Here is a 12,660-nt window from a genome sequence, read left to right on the forward strand (position 1 = left end):
GGGGCGCGTCTTGCTGGGGCTTCTCTCATGGAGGCACTCAGTCAGACCCAGTGTTGACATGTGGCAAGACGCTCCTCGGGGCACGTCTTGCTTGGGCCTCTCTCCTGGAGGCGCTCAGTCAGACCCAGAGGAGACATGTGTCACGATGATCCTCGGGGCGCGTCTTGCTTGGGCCTCTCTCCTCTAGGCGCTCAGTCAGACCGAGTGCTGACATGTGGCAAAACGCTCCTCGGGGTGCGTCTTGCTTGGGCCTCTCTCCTGGAGGCACTCAGTCAGACCGAGTGCTGACATGTGGCAAGACGCTCCTCGGGGCGCGTCTTGCTTGGGCTTCTCTCCTGGAGGCCCTCAGTCAGACCCATTGTTGACATGTGGCAAGACGCTCCTCGGGGCGCGTCTTGCTTGGGCCTCTCTCCAGAAGGCCCTCAATTAGACCCAGTACTGACATGTGGCAAGACGCTCCTCGGGGCGCGTCTTGCTTGGGCCTCTCTCCTGGAGGCGCTCAGTCAGACCGAGTGCTGACATGTGGCAAAACGCTCCTCGGGGCGCGTCTTGCTTGGGCTTCTCTCCTGGAGGCCCTCAGTCAGACCCATTGTTGACATGTGGCAAGACGCTCCTCGGGGCGCGTCTTGCTTGGGCCTCTCTCCAGAAGGCCCTCAATCAGACCCAATGCTGACATGTGGCAAGACGCTCCTCGGGGCGCGTCTTGCTTGGGCTTCTCTCCTGGAGGCCCTCAATCAGACCCAATGTTGACATGTGGCAAGACGCTCCTCGGGGCGCGTCTCATTTGGGCCTCTCTCCTGGAGGCCCTCAGTCAGACCCAGTGTTGACATGTGGCAAGACGCTCCTCGGGGCGCGTCTTGCTTGGGCTTCTCTCCTGGAGGCCCTCAGTCAGACCCATTGTTGACATGTGGCAAGACGCTCCTCGGGGAACGTCTTGCTTGGGCCTCTCTCCTGGAGGTGCTCAGTCAGACCGAGTAGTGACATGTGGCAAGACGCTCCTCGGGGCGCGTCTTGCTTGGGCCTCTCTCCTGGAGGCGCTCAGTCAGACCGAGTGCTGACATAAGGCAAGACGCTCCTCGGGGCGCGTCTTGCTGGGGCCTCTCTCCTGGAGGTGCTCAATCAGACCCAGTGGTGACACGTGGCAAGACGCTCCTCGGGGCGCATCTTGCTTGGGCCTCTCTCCTGGAGGCGCTAAGTCAGACCCAGTGTTGAAACGTGGCAATACGCTCCTCGGGGCGCGTCTTGCTTGGGCCTCTCTCCTGGAGGCGCTCAGTCAGACCGAGTGCTGACATGTGGCAAGACGCTCCTCGGGGCGCGTCTTGCTTGGGCTTCTCTCCTGGAGGCCCTCAGTCAGACCCATTGTTGACATGTGGCAAGACGCTCCTCGGGGCGCGTCTTGCTTGGGCCTCTCTCCAGAAGGCCCTCAATCAGACCCAATGCTGACATGTGGCAAGACGCTCCTCGGGGCGCGTCTCATTTGGGCCTCTCTCCTGGAGGCCCTCATTCAGACCCAGTGTTGACATGTGGCAAGACGCTCCTCGGGGCGCGTCTTGCTTGGGCTTCTCTCCTGGAGGCCCTCAGTCAGACCCATTGTTGACATGTGGCAAGACGCTCCTCGGGGAACGTCTTGCTTGGGCCTCTCTCCTGGAGGTGTTCAGTCAGACCGAGTAGTGACATGTGGCAAGACGCTCCTCGGGGCGCGTCTTGCTTGGGCCTCTCTCCTGGAGGCGCTCAGTCAGACCGAGTGCTGACATAAGGCAAGACGCTCCTCGGGGCGCGTCTTGCTGGGGCCTCTCTCCTGGAGGTGCTCAATCAGACCCAGTGGTGACACGTGGCAAGACGCTCCTCGGGGCGCATCTTGCTTGGGCCTCTCTCCTGGAGGCGCTAAGTCAGACCCAGTGTTGACACGTGGCAATACGCTCCTCGGGGCGCGTCTTGCTTGGGCCTCTCTCCAGAAGGCCCTCAATCAGACCCAGTGTTGACACGTGGCAAGACGCTCCTCGGGGCACTTCTTTCTTGGGCCTCTCTCCTGGAGGCGCTCAGTCAGACCCAGTGGTGACATGTGGCAAGACGCTCCTCGGGGCGCGTATTGCTTAGGCCTCTCTCCTGGATGCCCTCTGTCAGACCCAGTGTTGACAGGTGGCAAGACTCTCCTCGGGGCGCGTCTTGCTTGGGCTTCTCTCATGGAGGCCCTCAGTCAGATCCAGTGTTGACATGTGTCAAGACGCTCCTCGGGGCGTGTCTTGCTTGGGCCTCTCTCCTGGAGGCGCTCAGTCAGACCCAGTGTTGACATGTGGCAAGACACTCCTCGGGGCGCTTCTTGCTTGGGCTTCTCTCCTGGAGGCCCTCAGTCAGACCCATTGTTGACATGTGGCAAGACGCTCCTCGGGGCACGTCTTGCTTGGGCCTCTCTCCTGGAGGCGCTCAGTCAGACCGCGTAGTGACATGTGACAAGACGCTCCTCGGGGCGCGTCTTGCTTGGGACTCTCTCCTGGAGGCGCTCAGTCAGACCCAGTGTTGACATGTGGCAAGACGCTCCTCGGGGCGCATCTTGCTTGGGCCTCTCTCCTGGAGGTTCTCAGTGAGACCCAGTGTTGACATGTGGCAAGATGCTCCTCGGGGCGCGTCTTGCTGGGGCTTCTTTCATGGAGGCACTCAGTCAGACCCAGTGTTGACATGTGGCAAGACGCTCCTCTGGGCACGTCTTGCTTGGGCCTCTCTCCTGGAGGCGCTCAGTCAGACCCAGAGGAGACATGTGTCAAGATGCTCCTCGGGGCGCGGCTTGCTTGGGCCTCTCTCCTGGAGGCGCTCAGTCAGACCGAGTGCTGACATGTGGCAAGACGCTCCTCCGGGCGCGTCTTGCTTGGGCCTCTCTTCTGGAGGCGCTCAGTCAGACCCAGTGTTCACATGTGGCAAAACGCTCCTCGGGGTGCGTCTTGCTTGGGCCTCTCTCCTGGAGGCGCTCAGTCAGACCGAGTGCTGACATGTGGCAAGACGCTCATCGGGGCGCGTCTTGCTTGGGCTTCTCTCCTGGAGGCCCTCAGTCAGACCCATTGTTGACATGTGGCAAGACGCTCCTCGGGGCGCGTCTTGCTTGGGCCTCTCTCCAGAAGGCCCTCAATCAGACCCAGTACTGACATGTGGCAAGACGCTCCTCGGGGCCCGTCTTGCTTGGGCTTCTCTCCTGGAGGCCCTCAGTCAGACCCATTGTTGACATGTGGCAAGACGCTCCTCGGGGCGCGTCTTGCTTGGGCCTCTCTCCTGGAGGCGCTCAGTCAGACCGAGTGCTGACATGTGGCAAGATGCTCCTCGGGGCGCGTCTTGCTTGGGCTTCTCTCCTGGAGGCCCTCAGCCAGACCCATTGTTGACATGTGGCAAGACGCTCCTCGGGGCGCGTCTTGCTTGGGCCTCTCTCCAGAAGGCCCTTAATCAGACCCAGTGCTGACATGTGGCAAGACGCTCCTCGGGGCGCGTCTTGCTTGGGCCTCTCTCCTGGAGGCGCTCAGTCAGACCCAGAGGAGACATGTGGCAAGACGCTCCTCCGGGCGCGTCTTGCTTGGGCCTCTCTTCTGGAGGCGCTCAGTCAGACCCAGTGTTCACATGTGGCAAAACGCTCCTCGGGGTGCGTCTTGCTTGGGCCTCTCTCCTGGAGGCGCTCAGTCAGACCGAGTGCTGACACGTGGCAAGACGCTCCTCGGGGCGCGTCTTGCTTGGGCTTCTCTCCTGGAGGCCCTCAGTCAGACCCATTGTTGACATGTGGCAAGACGCTCCTCGGGGCGCGTCTTGCTTGGGCCTCTCTCCAGAAGGCCCTCAATCAGACCCAGTACTGACATGTGGCAAGACGCTCCTCGGGGCGCGTCTTGCTTGGGCTTCTCTCCTGGAGGCCCTCAGTCAGACCCATTGTTGACATGTGGCAAGACGCTCCTCGGGGCACGTCTTGCTTGGGCCTCTCTCCTGGAGGCGCTCAGTCAGACCCAGAGGAGACATGTGTCAAGATGCTCCTCGGGGCGCGTCTTGCTTGGGCCTCTCTCCTGGAGGCGCTCAGTCAGACCGAGTGCTGACATGTGGCAAGACGCTCCTCCGGGCGCGTCTTGCTTGGGCCTCTCTCCTGGAGGCGCTCAGTCAGACCCAGTGTTCACATGTGGCAAGACGCTCCTCGGGGTGCGTCTTGCTTGGGCTTCTCTCCTGGAGGCCCTCAGTCAGACCCATTGTTGACATGTGGCAAGATGCTCCTCGGGGCGCATCTTGCTTGGGCCTCTCCCCTTGAGGCCCTCTGTCAGACCCAGTGTTGACATGTGGCAAAACGCTCCTCCAGGCGCGTCTTTCTTGGGCCTCTCTCCTGGAGGCGCTCAGTCAGACCCAGTGTTGACATGTGGCAAGACGCTCCTTGGGGCGCGTCTTGCTTGGGCCTCTCTCCTGGAGGCGCTCAGTCAGACCGAGTGCTGACATGTGGCAAGACGCTCCTCGGGGCGCGTCTTGCTGGGGCTTCTCTCATGGAGCCACTCAGTCAGACTCAGTGTTGACATGTGGCAAGACGCTCCTCAGGGCGCGTCTTTCTTGGGCCTCTCTCCTGGGGAGGTTCTCAGTCAGACCCAGTGTTGACATGTGGCAAGATGCTCCTCGGGGCGCGTCTTGCTTGGGCTTCTCTCATGGAGGCACTCAGTCAGACCCAGTGTTGACATGTGGCAAGACGCTCCTCTGGGCACGTCTTGCTTGGGCCTCTCTCCTGGAGGCGCTCAGTCAGACCCAGAGGAGACATGTGTCAAGATGCTCCTCGGGGCGCGGCTTGCTTGGGCCTCTCTCCTGGAGGCGCTCAGTCAGACCGAGTGCTGACATGTGGCAAGACGCTCCTCCGGGCGCGTCTTGCTTGGGCCTCTCTTCTGGAGGCGCTCAGTCAGACCCAGTGTTCACATGTGGCAAAACGCTCCTCGGGGTGCGTCTTGCTTGGGCCTCTCTCCTGGAGGCGCTCAGTCAGACCGAGTGCTGACATGTGGCAAGACGCTCCTCGGGGCGCGTCTTGCTTGGGCTTCTCTCCTGGAGGCCCTCAGTCAGACCCATTGTTGACATGTGGCAAGACGCTCCTCGGGGCGCGTCTTGCTTGGGCCTCTCTCCAGAAGGCCCTCAATCAGACCCAGTACTGACATGTGGCAAGACGCTCCTCGGGGCCCGTCTTGCTTGGGCTTCTCTCCTGGAGGCCCTCAGTCAGACCCATTGTTGACATGTGGCAAGACGCTCCTCGGGGCGCGTCTTGCTTGGGCCTCTCTCCTGGAGGCGCTCAGTCAGACCGAGTGCTGACATGTGGCAAGATGCTCCTCGGGGCGCGTCTTGCTTGGGCTTCTCTCCTGGAGGCCCTCAGCCAGACCCATTGTTGACATGTGGCAAGACGCTCCTCGGGGCGCGTCTTGCTTGGGCCTCTCTCCAGAAGGCCCTTAATCAGACCCAGTGCTGACATGTGGCAAGACGCTCCTCGGGGCGCGTCTTGCTTGGGCCTCTCTCCTGGAGGCGCTCAGTCAGACCCAGAGGAGACATGTGGCAAGACGCTCCTCCGGGCGCGTCTTGCTTGGGCCTCTCTTCTGGAGGCGCTCAGTCAGACCCAGTGTTCACATGTGGCAAAACGCTCCTCGGGGTGCGTCTTGCTTGGGCCTCTCTCCTGGAGGCGCTCAGTCAGACCGAGTGCTGACACGTGGCAAGACGCTCCTCGGGGCGCGTCTTGCTTGGGCTTCTCTCCTGGAGGCCCTCAGTCAGACCCATTGTTGACATGTGGCAAGACGCTCCTCGGGGCGCGTCTTGCTTGGGCCTCTCTCCAGAAGGCCCTCAATCAGACCCAGTACTGACATGTGGCAAGACGCTCCTCGGGGCGCGTCTTGCTTGGGCTTCTCTCCTGGAGGCCCTCAGTCAGACCCATTGTTGACATGTGGCAAGACGCTCCTCGGGGCACGTCTTGCTTGGGCCTCTCTCCTGGAGGCGCTCAGTCAGACCCAGAGGAGACATGTGTCAAGATGCTCCTCGGGGCGCGTCTTGCTTGGGCCTCTCTCCTGGAGGCGCTCAGTCAGACCGAGTGCTGACATGTGGCAAGACGCTCCTCCGGGCGCGTCTTGCTTGGGCCTCTCTCCTGGAGGCGCTCAGTCAGACCCAGTGTTCACATGTGGCAAGACGCTCCTCGGGGTGCGTCTTGCTTGGGCTTCTCTCCTGGAGGCCCTCAGTCAGACCCATTGTTGACATGTGGCAAGATGCTCCTCGGGGCGCATCTTGCTTGGGCCTCTCCCCTTGAGGCCCTCTGTCAGACCCAGTGTTGACATGTGGCAAAACGCTCCTCCAGGCGCGTCTTGCTTGGGCCTCTCTCCTGGAGGCGCTCAGTCAGACCCAGTGTTGACATGTGGCAAGACGCTCCTTGGGGCGCGTCTTGCTTGGGCCTCTCTCCTGGAGGCGCTCAGTCAGACCGAGTGCTGACATGTGGCAAGACGCTCCTCGGGGCGCGTCTTGCTGGGGCTTCTCTCATGGAGCCACTCAGTCAGACTCAGTGTTGACATGTGGCAAGACGCTCCTCAGGGCGCGTCTTTCTTGGGCCTCTCTCCTGGGGAGGTTCTCAGTCAGACCCAGTGTTGACATGTGGCAAGATGCTCCTCGGGGCGCGTCTTGCTTGGGCTTCTCTCATGGAGGCAATCAGTCAGACCCAGTGTTGACATGTGGCAAGACGCTCCTCCGGGCGCGTCTTGCTTGGGCCTCTCTTCTGGAGGCGCTCAGTCAGACCCAGTGTTCACATGTGGCAAAACGCTCCTCGGGGTGCGTCTTGCTTGGGCCTCTCTCCTGGAGGTGCTCAGTCAGACCGAGTGCTGACATGTGGCAAGACGCTCCTCGGGGCGCGTCTTGCTTGGGCTTCTCTCCTGGAGGCCCTCTGTCAGACCCATTGTTGACATGTGGCAAGACGCTCCTCGGGGCGCGTCTTGCTTGGGCCTCTCTCCTGGAGGCGCTCAGTCAGACCCAGAGGAGACATGTGTCAAGATGCTCCTCGGGGCGCGTCTTGCTTGGGCCTCTCTCCTGGAGGCGCTCAGTCAGACCGAGTAGTGACATGTGGCCTGACGCTCCTCGGGGCGCGTCTTGCTTGGCCCTCTCTCCTGGAGGCGCTCAGTCAGACCCAGTGGTGACATGTGGCAAGACACTCCTCGGGGCGCGTCTTGCTTGGGCCTCTCTCCTGGAGGCCCTCTGTCAGACCCAGTGTTGACATGTGTCAAGACGCTGCACGGGGCGCGTCTTGCTTGGGCTTCTCTCCTGGAGGCCCTTAGTCATACCCATTGTTGACATGTGGCAAGACGCTCCTCGGGGCGCGTCTTGCTTGGGCCTCTCTCCTGGATGCGCTCAGTCAGACCGAGTGCTGACATGTGGCAAGACGCTCCTCCGGCCGCGTGTTGCTCGGGCTTCTTTCCTGGAGGCCCTCAGTCAGACCCATTGTTGACACGTGGCAAGACGCTCCTCGGGGCGCGTCTAGCTTGGGCCTCTCTCCTGGAGGCGCTCAGTCAGAACCAGAGGTGACATGTGGCAAGACGCTCCTCGGGGCGCGTCTTGCTTGGGCCTCTCTCCTGGAGGCCCTCTGTCAGACCCATTGTTGACATGTGGCAAGACGCTCCTCGGGGCACGTCTTGCTTGGGCCTCTCTCCTGGAGGCGCTCAGTCAGACCGAGTAGTGACATGTGGCAAGACGCTCCTCGGGGCGCATCTTGCTTGGACCTCTCTCCTGGAGGCGCTCAGTTAGACCAAGTAGTGACATTTCGCAAGACGCTCCTCGGGGCGCGTCTTGCTTGGGCCTCTCTCCTGGAGGCGCTCAGTCAGACCGAGTGCTGACATAAGGCAAGACGCTCCTCGGGGCGCGTCTTGCTTGGGCCTCTCTCCAGAAGGCCCTCAGTCAGACCGAGTGCTGACATGTGGCAAGACGCTCCTCGGGGCGCGTCTTGCTTGGGCTTCTCTCCTGGAGGCCCTCAGTCAGACCCATTGTTGACATGTGGCAAGACGCTCCTCGGGGCGCGTCTTGCTTGGGCCTCTCTCCAGAAGGCCCTCAATCAGACCAAGTACTGACATGTGGCAAGACGCTCCTCGGGGCGCGTCTTGCTTGGGCCTCTCTCCTGGAGGCGCTCAGTCAGACCCAGAGGAGACATGTGTCAAGATGCTCCTCGGGGCGCGTCTTGCTTGGGCCTCTCTCCTGGAGGCGCTCAGTCAGACCGAGTGCTGACATGTGGCAAGACGCTCCTCCGGGCGCGTCTTGCTTGGGCCTCTCTCCTGGAGGCGCTCAGTCAGACCCAGTGTTCACATGTGGCAAGACGCTCCTCGGGGCGCGTCTTGCTTGGGCTTCTCTCCTGGAGGCCCTCAGTCAGACCCATTGTTGACATGTGGCAAGATGCTCCTCGGGGCGCATCTTGCTTGGGCCTCTCCCCTTGAGGCCCTCTGTCAGACCCAGTGTTGACATGTGGCAAAACGCTCCTCCAGGCGCGTCTTGCTTGGGCCTCTCTCCTGGAGGCGCTCAGTCAGACCCAGTGTTGACATGTGGCAAGACACTCCTTGGGGCGCGTCTTGCTTGGGCCTCTCTCCTGGAGGCGCTCAGTCAGACCGAGTGTTGACATGTGGCAAGACGCTCCTCGGGGCGCGTCTTGCTTGGGCCTCTCTCCTGGATGCGCTCAGTCAGACCGAGTGTTGACATGTGGCAAGACGCTCCTCGGGGCGCGTCTTGCTGGGGCTTCTCTCATGGAGGCACTCAGTCAGACTCAGTGTTGACATGTGGCAAGACGCTCCTCAGGGCGCGTCTTTCTTGGGCCTCTCTCCTGGGGAGGTTCTCAGTCAGACCCAGTGTTGACATGTGGCAAGATGCTCCTCGGGGCGCGTCTTGCTGGGGCTTCTCTCATGGAGGCAATCAGTCAGACCCAGTGTTGACATGTGGCAAGACGCTCCTCCGGGCGCGTCTTGCTTGGGCCTCTCTTCTGGAGGCGCTCAGTCAGACCCAGTGTTCACATGTGGCAAAACGCTCCTCGGGGTGCGTCTTGCTTGGGCCTCTCACCTGGAGGCGCTCAGTCAGACCGAGTGCTGACATGTGGCAAGACGCTCCTCGGGGCGCGTCTTGCTTGGGCTTCTCTCCTGGAGGCCCTCTGTCAGACCCATTGTTGACATGTGGCAAGACGCTCCTCGGGGCGCGTCTTGCTTGGGCCTCTCTCCAGAAGGCCCTCAATCAGACCCAGTACTGACATGTGGCAAGACGCTCCTCGGGGAGCGTCTTGCTTGGGCCTCTCTCCTGGAGGCGCTCAGTCAGACCCAGAGGAGACATGTGTCAAGATGCTCCTCGGGCCGCGTCTTGCTTGGGCCTCTCTCCTGGAGGCGCTCAGTCAGACCGAGTAGTGACATGTGGCCTGACGCTCCTCGGGGCGCGTCTTGCTTGGCCCTCTCTCCTGGAGGCGCTCAGTCAGACCCAGTGGTGACATGTGGCAAGACACTCCTCGGGGCGCGTCTTGCTTGGGCCTCTCTCCTGGAGGCCCTCTGTCAGACCCAGTGTTGACATGTGTCAAGACGCTGCACTGGGCGCGTCTTGCTTGGGCTTCTCTCCTGGAGGCCCTTAGTCAAACCCATTGTTGACATGTGGCAAGACGCTCCTCGGGGCGCGTCTTGCTTGGGCCTCTCTCCTGGATGCGCTCAGTCAGACCGAGTGCTGACATGTGGCAAGACGCTCCTCGGGCCGCGTGTTGCTTGGGCTTCTTTCCTGGAGGCCCTCAGTCAGACCCATTGTTGACACGTGGCAAGACGCTCCTCGGGGCGCGTCTTGCTTGGGCCTCTCTCCTGGAGGCGCTCAGTCAGAACCAGAGGTGACATGTGGCAAGACGCTCCTCGGGGCGCGTCTTGCTTGGGCCTCTCTCCTGGAGGCCCTCTGTCAGACCCATTGTTGACATGTGGCAAGACGCTCCTCGGGGCACGTCTTGCTTGGGCCTCTCTCCTGGAGGCGCTCAGTCAGACCGAGTAGTGACATGTGGCAAGACGCTCCTCGGGGCGCATCTTGCTTGGACCTCTCTCCTGGAGGCGCTCAGTTAGACCAAGTAGTGACATTTCGCAAGACGCTCCTCGGGGTGCGTCTTGCTTGGGCCTCTCTCCTGGAGGCGCTCAGTCAGACCCAGTGGTGACATGTGGCAAGACACTCCTCGGGGCGCGTCTTGCTTGGGCCTCTCTCCTGGAGGCCCTCTGTCAGACCCAGTGTTGACATGTGTCAAGACGCTCCACGGGGCGCGTCTTGCTTGGGCTTCTCTCCTGGAGGCCCTTAGTCAAACCCATTGTTGACATGTGCCAAGACGCTCCTCGGGGCGCGTCTTGCTTGGGCATCTCTCCTGGAGGCGCTCAGTCAGACCGAGTGCTGACATGTGGCAAGACGCTCCTCGGGCCGCGTGTTGCTTGGGCTTCTTTCCTGGAGGCGCTCAGTCAGACCCATTGTTGACATGTGGCAAGACGCTCCTCGGGGCGCGTCTTGCTTGGGCCTCTCTCCTGGAGGCGCTCAGTCAGAACCAGAGGTGACATGTGGCAAGACGCTCCTCGGGGCGCGTCTTGCTTGGACCTCTCTCCTGGAGGCGCTCAGTTAGACCGAGTAGTGACATGTCGCAAGACGCTCCTCGGGGCGCGTTTTGCTTGGACCTCTCTCCTGGAGGCGCTCAGTTAGACCGAGTAGTGACATGTTGCAAGACGCTCCTCGGGGCGCGTCTTGCTTGGGCCTCTCTCCTGGAGGCGCTCAGTCAGACCGAGTGCTGACATAAGGCAAGATGCTCCTCGGGGCGCGTCTTGCTGGGGCCTCTCTCCTGGAGGCGCTCAATCAGACCCAGTGGTGACACGTGGCAAGACGCTCCTCGGGGCGCGTCTTGCTAGGGCCTCTCTCCTGGAGGCGCTCAGTCAGACCCAGTGGTGACACGTGGCAAGACGCTCCTCGGGGCGCATCTTGCTTGGGCCTCTCTCCTGGAGGCACTCAGTCAGACCCAGTGTTGACACGTGGCTAGACGCTCCTCGGGGCGCGTCTTGCTTGGGCCTCTCTCCTGGAGGCGCTCAGTCAGACCCAGTGTTGACATGTGGCAAGACACTCCTCGGGGCGCGTCTTGCTTGGGCCTCTCTCATGGAGGCCCTCTGTCAGACCCAGTGTTGAAATGTGTCAAGACGCTACTCGGGGCGCGTCTTGCTTTGGCCTCTCTCCTGGAGGCGCTCAGTCAGACCGAGTGCTGACATGTGGCAAGACACTCCTCGGGCCGCGTGTTGCTTGGGCCTCTCTCCTGGAGGCCCTCTGTCAGACCCAGTGTTGACATGTGTCAAGACGCTCCACGGGGCGCGTCTTGCTTGGGCTTCTCTCCTGGAGGCCCTTAGTCAAACCCATTGTTGACATGTGGCAAGACGCTCCTCGGGGCGCGTCTTGCTTGGGCCTCTCTCCTGGAGGCGCTCAGTCAGACCGAGTGCTGACATGTGGCAAGACGCTCCTCGGGCCGCGTGTTGCTTGGGCTTCTTTCCTGGAGGCCCTCAGTCAGACCCATTGTTGACATGTGGCAAGACGCACCTCGGGGCGCGTCTTGCTTGGGCCTCTCTCCTGGAGGCGCTCAGTCAGAACCAGAGGTGACATGTGGCAAGACGCTCCTCGGGGCGCGTCTTGCTTGGGCCTCTCTCCTGGAGGCCCTCTGTCAGACCCATTGTTGACATGTGGCAAGACGCTCCTCGGGGCACGTCTTGCTTGGGCCTCTCTCCTGGAGGCGCTCAGTCAGACCGAGTAGTGACATGTGGCAAGACGCTCCTCGGGGCGCATCTTGCTTGGACCTCTCTCCTGGAGGCGCTCAGTTAGACCAAGTAGTGACATGTCGCAATACGCTCCTCGGGGCGCGTCTTGCTTGGGCCTCTCTCCTGGAGGCGCTCAGTCAGACCGAGTGCTGACATAAGGCAAGACGCTCCTCGGGGAGCGTCTTGCTTGGGCCTCTCTCCAGAAGGCCCTCAATCAGACCCAGTGTTGACACGTGGCAAGACGCTCCTCGGGGCGCGTCTTGCTTGGGCCTCTCTCCTGGAGGCGCTCAGTCAGACTGAGTAGTGACATGTGCCCTGACGCTCCTCGGGGCGCGTCTTGCTTGGGCCTCTCTCCTGGAGGCGCTCAGTCAGACCCAGTGGTGACATGTGGCAAGACACTCCTCGGGGCGCGTCTTGCTTGGGCCTCTCTCCTGGAGGCCCTCTGTCAGACCCAGTGTTGACATGTGTCAAGACGCTCCACGGGGCGCGTCTTGCTTGGGCTTCTCTCCTGGAGGCCCTTAGTCAAACCCATTGTTGACATGTGGCAAGACGCTCCTCGGGGCGCGTCTTGCTTGGGCCTCTCTCCTGGAGGCGCTCAGTCAGACCGAGTGCTGACATGTGGCAAGACGCTCCTCGGGCCGCGTGTTGCTTGGGCTTCTTTCCTGGAGGCCCTCAGTCAGACCCATTGTTGACATGTGGCAAGACGCTCCTCGGGGCGCGTCTTGCTTGGGTCTCTCTCCTGGAGGCGCTCAGTCAGAACCAGAGGTGACATGTGGCAAGACGCTCCTCGGGGCGCGTCTTGCTTGGGCCTCTCTCCTGGAGGCCCTCTGTCAGACCCATTGTTGACATGTGGCAAGACGCTCCTCGGGGCACGTCTTGCTTGGGCCTCTCT

General features: G+C 61.7%; 1 protein-coding gene across 1 annotated transcript in view; it reads right to left on the minus strand.

Annotated features, from left to right (window-relative positions):
* The window catches only part of LOC139073232 (uncharacterized), an 831,732-nt gene that overhangs the window by 643,790 nt on the left and 175,282 nt on the right, over positions 1-12,660 (minus strand). The window lies entirely within an intron of this gene.

The sequence above is a fragment of the Nothobranchius furzeri genome, chromosome 11, assembly GCF_043380555.1.
Source record: "Nothobranchius furzeri strain GRZ-AD chromosome 11, NfurGRZ-RIMD1, whole genome shotgun sequence".
In the NCBI taxonomy this organism is placed as follows: Eukaryota; Metazoa; Chordata; class Actinopteri; order Cyprinodontiformes; family Nothobranchiidae; genus Nothobranchius; species Nothobranchius furzeri.